This window comes from Pinus tabuliformis, chromosome 1_2, assembly GCF_031772625.1.
Source record: "Pinus tabuliformis cultivar Carrire ecotype Pingquan chromosome 1_2, CPIR1, whole genome shotgun sequence".
NCBI lineage: Eukaryota > Viridiplantae > Streptophyta > Pinopsida > Pinales > Pinaceae > Pinus > Pinus tabuliformis.
In genome coordinates this window covers 1238411973-1238422639 of record NC_142298.1, presented here as the reverse complement: position 1 = coordinate 1238422639, position 10667 = coordinate 1238411973, and positions in this window count along the sequence as shown.

The window sequence follows — 10667 nt, the reverse complement described above, 5'->3', positions numbered from 1 at the left end:
TCTGAGACCCTCTACGCACTCTTGTTGCCTTTTGCGTGGATGACGTAGGCCCTCTGGCCTTTGCGCTGTCTCTGCTGGGCTCTGCATGGCCTGCTCTGGCTTCTGCGTCTACCTCTCTGCCTCTCTCTGCCTCCGCACTAGTCTCTCGGCATTATCTATGCCTCTCCCTCCAGTACTCGCCGTTGATCACTGATTCGACTTTACTAAAAAACTCTGCTCTACTAAATCAAATGACTGATCACTCTGTTGTATTCTCCAACTAAACCTCAAGCCTCCTCTTATACTTTTCCTGTTGGTCCTTCAATGGCTAAGATTAGATTTGGCTTGATCCATGACTTTTGGAACCTTCTAACCCAGTTTTATATTAATACCCGTTAATATTTTATTTTTACTAAGTTTAGACTTAGGAACTCTATTAAAAATATTAATCATTTTAATATCTCCCAAACCAGTTAGAATTTTCCCAAACCATTTTTGGGTCTTGAATATCTCATGCACTTTAGCCTCTCCACCATTTTTCATGGCTAGAGCACATCTGATGCTATCCCAAATCAACAAAGCTAACAATGCCCAAGTGATGAAATCAGCTGCTCGAACACAAGTGTGGTTGTCCCTAGAAAAGCACTATGCTGTTCCTTTGAAATATGCACTACCGGCTGCAAGAAATGGCTACTTGGGCCTCCTCTGGTCCTCAGTAAATTATGGGAAATTAACCCCGAGATCTCTTCAGAGACTTGAAAGTTCTGGGAAATTAACCCCGAGTTCTCCTCTAATAACCCATAGTGTGAAAATTCCTTAAAACCGAGAATTCCTACTACAAATTTGATGTTATTTATTCTACTTGCTCTATTTAGATGAAAAAGTTATTTGTTGTTTCCTACAGAAAACATTGAAATACATACACTGCACCCTACACCAATTAAATAATATTCCAAAATAAGAAACTGAACAATAGAGAAAGATGCACACAAGTGACGCAGTTGTTTTTGGACAAACATTCCCGGAAAAACCCAATGCAAGAAAATCGATGCAATAGATCTGAGGGTTTTTATTATTATGTAGAAGTATTATGAATACAATCGCTGGATGCCCTCCCGACAATCTAGTTACAGAGAAAATTACTTAGCAGAAAAGACTGGTGAGATTACCTCACTCAACACTACTAATCCTAGCTAATACGGCAGCTGAACTGTGAGTTCCCTAGCTAATTTTTCATTTCCCCTATCTAGGCCCTGCATCAACTCAACTGAGAATCGGTTTTCCCTCAGAAGCCTTTTCCATCCCTCCTGGAAAACTTCAGACTTCTGCGCTAGAAGTTGTTGCATTGTTGTGCGTGGGTCTTGCGTGAGCCCTTCATGGCTCTACGTCACTATCTTTGCCCTCTGCACTGCCTCCTCTGTGTGTCTATCTACCTCTCTACTGAGTATTCTTGGCTCCAGAGAAGATCCTCCATCCAAAACTCTCTCTGTGCCTCTCTCCAACAGCTACCTATTGAAATTCTCCCAGTAGTTGCTATGCTTCAAAAAATCGAACTTCTGAACTCTCTGTGTGTCTTCCAAATGACCCTTAATCCTCCTTAAATAATATCCTTATTGACATTCAATGACCCAGATTATAATCTAATAAATGGCGAAGATCATTCTACTTGATCCTCGTATTCTTCTAGAAGCTACACCCACAATTAGATTAATACCCAATAATTATTTTATTTTCCTAAGTTTAGACATAGGGTTCCTTTAAAAAAATTAATTATTTTAATAAAACTGTTTCTGGGTGGAATTTCCCAAAACACTTTCTGGTTTCTTTGGAATACATGTGCCTAAGCCTCCCTGCAAAATTTGAGACTTAGAGCACATCCGATGCTACCAAAAATCAACACTCCTCTTAGCAAGGATTGTTTTCTGGCAATGCAACTTGCTGCAACATCACTCTATTTTGTAACTTCTCCCTCTACGTTGTTGATGTTTCACATGTTGTCCACTAACCTCTGCGCAAGTGTTGCATCTGTACTGCTGCTGAACCTGCCACTGTCAAAACTGAATCCGAACTGCAACTCCCTCTGAGTTTCTAAATTGGTTCTACTGCTAACACTGCCATTGCACTGCAAAATATTTTTTCTACTGCATCAACAACAGAAAAACATCCCAAATTACTGAACTAATTGTGTTGAGTATGATACCATGTGAATGTTGGAGCCTGATTATTGCTAGTCTCTATGCTATCCCTCTGAAGCTTTTGTGTTGCTTCTGACCTCTGCTCTATGTCGTCTGCATTGCTGCCAACTTTGCTCAGTCTCTAGCACTCCTAGCCACTACAACTCTCTCTGACACCCCTTGACACCATCCGACATTAGTCCATCCTGCTTCCACAAAACTCAGCTCTCGTAGCAAGGTAATGATCCAAGAGGTGGATTCTTCAAGGATCCTGCCCATTTGTAGCTCTTTTGAAGTACAACTCCATATCAGCCCACCTCCCTCCTAGAGGTATCTTTGTTGTCATGGCAAACTCCTCTTCCTCGATCTTCGCGAGCCCAACCTTCGGATTGTGCTTCTCATATTTGTCCTTCTTTCTAATACACTGTGTTGCATTGTGACCCATCTCACCACACCTGAAGCACTTTATCTTCAAGACGTTCTTACGTATTCATTGCTTCTATTACCCCTTCGATGCAAGGGTTTCATGCTCCTCCTCCTCCTTGGGCTTCGACCCACTATTGCTTCTTCTGTTAAGCTTACACTTGACTATATATCTAATGAGCTCCTCTTGCTTACGTGTTGCCCACATCTCATTACAATTCGGCAAAGTCTCCTTACCCAAGATACTCTGGACAAAGACTTGCCACTCATCTGAGACAAAATTGAGGGCCAGTCTAACCAACTCAGAATCTTGAGGTGTAGACCCCACAACATGTATTGTGGAGGTATGTTGGGTCCATGATTTGTTGGCCAGTCTTTGGATCATCTGCTTGTCATGTTTGTGAGGTGCTAAGGTGACATGGTACCCTAGACTTGCTATCATAAAGGACCTTGTACAACAGAAGGTGGGCACACTTGGAAATCAATGATTAGATCATTGGTCGGATCAGATGATGAGAAGCGTGAAGAAACATTAGGAGTTGTTTGGAGGTGCCCACGTGGATTGTTGGGAAGCTTACTAAGAAACCAAGGTGACAGCAGGCACATCGGATTGGAAGGTAAGAGGACAACAACAAGGAGTGTTGCAGATGTTCACTTGATGATCAATAGATTGATGGTGTCCTAGGTGAGGACACATTGAGGTGCCTAGATTTGTGCAATAACTCCTCTATTGCAGGGCAAAGGGTTGATTAGTGAAGTCAGTGGGCAACCATGTTTAAGGGTCTCCTAGTTGTGAGGATGCCCTAACTAGGAGCATATGCTACAATGTGGACTTGGTCTCTCATGAACTGTTGGAGAGAAGTGTGAGAGAGGACCAAGTGTGGACGAAATTGGGCACTTATGGTCTGCTAGAGGACAACGTGATAATTTCTATGTTGGAGTCAAAATGTAGCACCTTGATGGACAAAGATGACTACTAGCCTGGTATTTGTTATTGAAGCTCAGGGGTATGATCAACCAGGAGTAGGATTGAGTATCCCGAGACATGCGTGTGGAGAAGGACCTATGCAATAGATGATGGACAATCCTCCTAGCCCATGTTCATTGTTGGAGATGAACATATCACAGTGATCGGTGGCAGTCCTTGGTGCCCTATGTTGTTTCTCCTCATAGCAGCGTAGGAAGACCATAGTAGGTTGAACTCCTAGAGTAGTTGAGGAGCATCATTGGGTTGATTGAGAGTTGTTCATAGGTGGAGTTGTGAAAAACTCGACAGGAGTCTCAATGAGTTGTGCCCTTGATGGACGAAGGGACAACTAGAGAGCAACTTGGATAACCAAGATTTAGTGGCTAGATGGACTTGGAGCATTGATAGAGGCAGGAGATATAGATCGGGAGCCGAAGGAACAGGCAAGTACATGGTACGATTGAAAGGTCTGAGAGATTGTACTACAACTAGATGGGTAGAGTATCTTGTCTTGTACTAGTGGGTGTATGAGGACCATTATCCCTGGTACGAGAGCCCTAGACTATTGTATTATATGTTGTTAATATAACGAAGTTGGGTTGAATTTTTTTAAAAGTTTTGTATATTTGTTCTTATGTGATTTACTGCTCTATATTTCTGTTGTGTAAAGTAGTTTAGTGGTTGAGATGCTTGGTTTGGTAGCGTCAGTGATTTAAAACTCTAACCTAGACCCAAGGTCATGGAAATTCGACATGGTATCAGAGCATGTCTAAGCTAATTTGTGGGACAGTCAATCAGAGTGTGCACAATGAAGAAAATCAGAGGGATTTTGTAGTTGTCTAGATCATGGAGCAGAGGGTTTACCCGGAGACATGGAGATGTGGTCTTGACTGGCTTGGCAACGAGATTGGCTGGGAGTTCTGGTGGATTGGTGGTGAGCCCGGTGAACAAAATTTTGTTGTAAGGTAGATTACTAATCATGGACTTTTGTTGGTTTGTCACAAATGGTTGGGACAGCTTGAGGGTTGCTTCGGCATGGACGAGATCAGGTTGATCAAGAGAGCTTCATGTGATGGACTAGATATTGACAGATTAGAGTCTTCATTGGATCGTGATATTGCATATCCAAGATTGGAGGGATTTGCATGACTGGTATTCAATCCAAGAGGATAAGTGCTTGCAAGATTGAGCTAGTGGAGATCGTGTAGGCTCAGAGGGAGCAACCCTATGGAGGTTTGGGATCTTCAGGTTCAGATGTGATGAGGCAGAGGCACTACCAAGATTTTTCAGATTCATCTACAATGTATGTTGTAGTGATGGATGCCAGGTGGGCTAGTGTTGTCCCCGAAGATGATGATTGCTTCCTTGATTTTGAAGTACCTCCCTCGCTAAGAGGGAGTGTTGATTTTTCTAACCTGGGAGGTATTCTAAGCCCTGGTGATCGAGGGTTGGAGGTTTAAGCGCCAAAATTGGACTTGTGTGCTTGAGATCCAAGCTTGGGGGTTTTTCTCGTGGTTTGGACCAAAACCGAGATGAAAATATGACATGTGATTGATGAATATGATAGTGCTCGGTGATACAATTCCAACACATCGAGAATCATCTAAATCCAAGTTGTTGTTAGAGAGAAATGAATTTTTGAAGTTGGCTATGTAATTTTTGGTTGCCAAGTTAGGTCAGCTTGGTGTAAAAAGGTGCCAAAAGATGGGTCTCTTCAATTGATTTCTTGGAGGCCTTAAAGGCTATAAATATGAGACGTTTTGGAGTCATCTAATCATCCAAAAGTGTGCAACATTACCTCTGAAATTGCGTGGATAAAAGGAGCCGCAAGGAGTACAGGAAAGCCGTGAAGGAGGCATGAAATCAACATGGGTTTCTTTGTTTTGTTGTAGGTATAACATGGTGAGTATAGGGTTGGTTGAAGGAAGATTAGGGTTGTTTTGTTGGTTCGTTTGCAAGGCAATGAATCCGCAACAAAGACAAGTCAAGCATAGATAAGGTCTACCCTAGAACAATGTGGAAAGGAGTTGTAGGTACAAAATAGTTTTGTGTTTGTTTTATGGGCTAACGACATGTCTGAATTGGTTGTTATGAGTGCAGAGCAGTGCCAAAAGAAGCAGATAGTAAGACTGAGTTCAGGGAGAGAATTACACTACAGATTGATGACTGTTTGGGTAAACTTTGAAGGGATGGAAGCTACATGATAGCTATGTTGCTAGGTTGCAGACCATAGCATACAACTGGGCCAAATTGGAGGGTTTTCAAGGGTGGACAACAACCTAAGGAGGCAGCATGGCATGAGAGGAAACCCTCCAAGGTGGACCGTAACCCTAGAAGGGCTTGGGGTGAAACTAGGGTTGCAGTATGTTCCCTAACCAGGAGTTCAACGAACAATAGTGAAAATAATATTGCAGCAATGTCTTGTGGAGGTATGTTGGGTCTGTGATTTGTTGGCCAGTGTTTGGATCATGTGCTTGTCATCTTTTGTGAGGTGTTAAGGTGACAAGGTACCCTAGACTTGCTATCATAAAGGACCTTGTACAATAGAGGGTGGGCACACCTGGCAATCCATGATTGGATCAGATGATGGGGAGCATGAAGAAAAATTAGGAGTTGTTTGGAGGTGGCTGCATGGACTATTGGGAAGCTTACCAAGTAGCCGAGGTGATAGCAGACAAATCAGATTGGAAGGTAAGAGGACAACAACAAGGAGTGTTGAAGATGTTCACTTGATGATCAATTGATCATGTCCTAGGTGGGGACACATTGAGGTGAATAGATTTGCACAATATCTCCTCTATTGCAGGGAAAAGAGTGGATTGGTGGAGTCTGTGGGCATCCATGTGTAAGGGTCTCTTAGGGGTAGGGATGCCCTAACTAGGAGCAAATGCTATAGCATGGACTTGGTCTTGTGTGGATTGTTGGAGGGAAGAGTGAGAGAATACCAAGTGTGGAAGAGATTGGGCACTTATTGTGTGCTGGAGGACAATGTGATAGTGTCCATGTTGGAGCCGAAGTGCAACACCTTGATGGACAAAGGTGAATGCTAGCGTGGTAGTTGTTTTTGAAGCTCAATGGTCTGATCAACGAGGAGCAGGATTAAGTAGCTTGAGACTTGATTGTGGAGAAGGACCTTTGCAGTAGATGATGGATAATCTTAGCCCATGTTCATTGTGGGAGATGAACATCTCATAGTGATATGTGGCAGTCCTTCGTGCCCTATGTTGGTATTCCTTGTAGCAGCGTAGGAAGACCATAGTAGGTTGAAGTCCTAGAGTATCTGAGGAGCATTGGTGGGTAGATTGAGAGTTCTTGACAAGTGGAGCAGTGAACAAATTGATAGGAATCCCGATGAGTTGTGCCCTTGATGGAGGAAGGGACAACTAGAGAGCAGATTGGATAGTCGAGATTCAGTGGCCATATGGACTTGGAGCATTGATAGAGGTAAGAGCTACAGATCGAGAGCCGAAGGACCGGGAAGGTAAAGGGTACGATTGAGAGGGATGAGAGATTGTACTATAGAAAGATGGTTAGAGTATCTTGTCTTGTACTAGTGGATGTATGAGGGCCATTATCCCTAGTACGGTAACCCTAGACTATTGTATTATATGCTGTTAAGATAAGGAAGTTGGGTTGAAATTTTTTAAAAGTTGTGTATATTTGTGCATATGTGATTTATTGTTCTATATTTCCACTGTGTAAAGTAGTTTAGTGGTTTAGATTCTTGGTTTGGTAACGTCAATGATTTAAGACTCTAACCTAGACCGAAAGTCATGGAAATTCAACAATTGTCACATGAAGGAATCCCTCAATACCAAGATCCTAAACCATCCTATCCAACATGAAGTCACCCTTGCTCCAATCACTATCATGCCTGTTATAAGTACTAGAAGCTCTCTGCATACCATCAATGAGTGAGGGATCATGATAATGTGGTCCTACGCCCAACTCCTCGTTAAGTTGCCCTACCACATAGTCCAACTGATGCACTCTAAGAGTAAATCCTCGAAGATACCACCTAATCCCTGTAGAGATAGTGTTTTGTGTTGATTTATGGTAGCATAAAATATGCTCTAAGTCTCCAATTTTGCAGGGAGGCTTGGGCACATGTATTCCAAGGAACCCAGAGAGGGTTTTGAGAAATTCCACCCAGAAACAATTTTATTAAAATAATTAATTATTTTTAATGGGACCCTATGTCTAAACTTAGGAAAATAAAATAATTAGTGAGTATTAATCTAACTGTGGGTCTAACTTTTAAAAGAAGACAAGTATCAAGCATAAATGATCTTAGCCATTGATTAACTTCTAATCTAGGCCATTGAATTTCAATGAGAAGGTTATTTAAGGAAGCTTGACGTCGTTTGGAAGACACACAGAGAGTTGATCAGTTAGATCAAATTGTTGAAGGTAGAGGCATCGCAATGATTTGTAGTGATCACGTAGAGAGGGGCAGAGAGAGTTTTGGTTGGAGGATCTTCTCTGAAGCCAAGAATAAATAGTAGAGAGGTAGAGAGACACACAGAGGAGGCAGCGCAGAGGGCAGAGAGGGTGACGCAGAGTGAGGAAGGGCTCACGCAGGCCCCATGTAGAGAAATTTAGAGGCCTCCAGCACAGAAGTCAGAGTTCATTGAGGAGGCTGACATTTCTGAGCCAGGAGGGATGGAAAAGGCTTCTAAGGGAAAATCTATTCCCAATTAAGTTGGCATAGGGATTTAGAGGATGATGCAGGGCCCATAGAGGAGCAACACAAAAGGAGCTGGGGAACTCGTTGGTTCAGATGTTGGATAAGCCGGGACTTGCAGTGTAGAGTGAGGTAATCTCGCTATTTTTTTTGCCAAGTGATTTTCTCTGTAACTAGATTACTGGAAGGGAATCCAGAGATGTTATTAAGAAATACTTCATCTTAATAATAAAAACCCTCAGATCTACTGCATTAGTTTTCCCAGATTGGGTTTTTCTTGGGACGTTTATCCAAAAACAACAGTGTCATTCATGTGTATCTTTCTCTATTGTTTAGGTTCTTGTTTCATCATATTATTTAAATGTTGTAGGTTGCTGTGTATGTATTTCTATGTTTGTTGTACGAAACTACAAATAACTTGTTCATGTAAATCTAACAATTAGAAGTAATATCATCAATGCTGCAGGAGGAAGTTCCGGGTTCAAGGAATTATCACCTGGTATTAGAGCGAAGTTACAGGTGAAGCAAGAAGAATAATGCTAGAGAAACCAACACTGAGCAGAGAATGAGACCGAAATAGCTACAGGAGGCAGCAGTTCGAATCCCCAGAGGGATTTGTGTAGTTCAAGTTGGAGGGCTCAATTTCGAGGGAGTCTCTCTTTGAGTGAGTCGACACAGAGGATGGGCTTCGAGTCAAAAATTTTCTGTGGCAGAGGGAGCAACGTTGAGCCTCAACATGAGGAAGAGCTAGTGGGATGCAATTTTTCTGCAAGCCATTTTTCTGGGCAGAATGACATCAAAAGAGAGAGGAGAAGCACAGTGAGGGAATTTTTCCTTAGTAGACTTCCTACCAAGAAGTTTGTTTTCGTATTGGCTAATCAGCAAAAGTAGGAAGTAGAGAGGAGAAGCTTGACATTTTCGTGGCAGAGATGGCAACCAGTGGGCTGAGAGATCAGGACAAGTTGGATGGAGCATCCAACTATGTCATTTGGAAGGAAAGGATGACATTCCTTCTAGATGAGAATTCTGTCAAGACCTATGTTGACAACATGGTGGTTGTGCCTGAAGATGCATATCTACTAAAGAAGTACCGAGTAGAGGTAGCAAAGGAAAAGAGAATGATCCTCGACGGAGTAAAGGATCATGTAGTTTGTCACATCGCTAGGAGAGGGACTGCTAAGGAGATGTGGGATGGGTTGTCTATGTTGTATTAGGGATCTTCCGAATAACGAAAGATGTACTTAGAGTAGAAACTGAGATCTGCACAAATGCAGAAGGGGTAGTGCATAGATCCATTCCTCACGAAGCTTGAGGAGACCCGTGACGAGTTAGCAGTTGTGGGGTCTATTGTAACATATTTTGGTACACTAAAAATTACAAATTTTCATTGAGAAATTGCTAATTTCTTTCTTGGACAGATCCTAAGATATATGTTGATTAAATACTTTTGAATGATTTATAAATTTTAGTTTTAATTTTAAAGTAACATAATTTTTATAAAAATATATTTGAATATTTTAATATAAATATCTCTTTAGAATTAAAGTTGTATTTTTAATCATACGTCATATATAAGTCAATTAGCATATCAAATGAAAATATCTTAGGCAAGTCAAGGCGAGTGCATGGGATAAATATCGAGCAGTTTTCAATGGTCAAATATTATCACATATAGATGAATGGTTTTCATTTCATTTCGGACCCCCCAAGTTCATCCGAGCTTTAATAGCTAGGGCGCTCCGAAATCTTGTTTTGATAAAACCGTTTTGATCTTACGTGGCATCAACGGGAGTTCATACCCCCTACATCTAAAACCATTTACCATTATGGAATCCCCCCCCCCCCCCCCACCGAAATCCACTTATGGTTTCAGTCATTGCGTTGACATATGGTCTGTTTGGTCAAACATGTTTAGGAAGGGAGGTTGAGTCTTGAAGATCAACCATTTTATTTGTTGGAAACCTAGACTTCGATGGTGCAGCTGATGCATCTTCTCTCCTTTTTGTTTATTCTTTGGACTATGCCCAAACTTAGCTGACTAATAATTACAAGGTTAAAAGCATCCATCACCACTTGAGATTTCGCCTTATGAAATAGTTTCAAACTCAAAACACAAGGCTCTAAGATACGGTTCTAACCCAAAATCGTATAATTCATCAAAACTGACAAAGTGCCCAATGCAAGATCCTATTTCCATCATGATAAAATGGAAGTCAAATGTCAACACCAAGCATATTCAGTTTTCAAGAAAAAAGACAAGCCTTATCTAAATCAATTCCAACAATCATCGAAGTCGTTAGAAATAAGTGCAGATTGGATAGAGATTGTATTGAGCATTTTAAGGTAGTGTTGGAGTATCAAAAGATAGATGGCAAAATACTTTGTGATTTAAAAATCCCAAAATTCTAGGAAGACCAATAAACAGAGGTGAAGTGTTTTC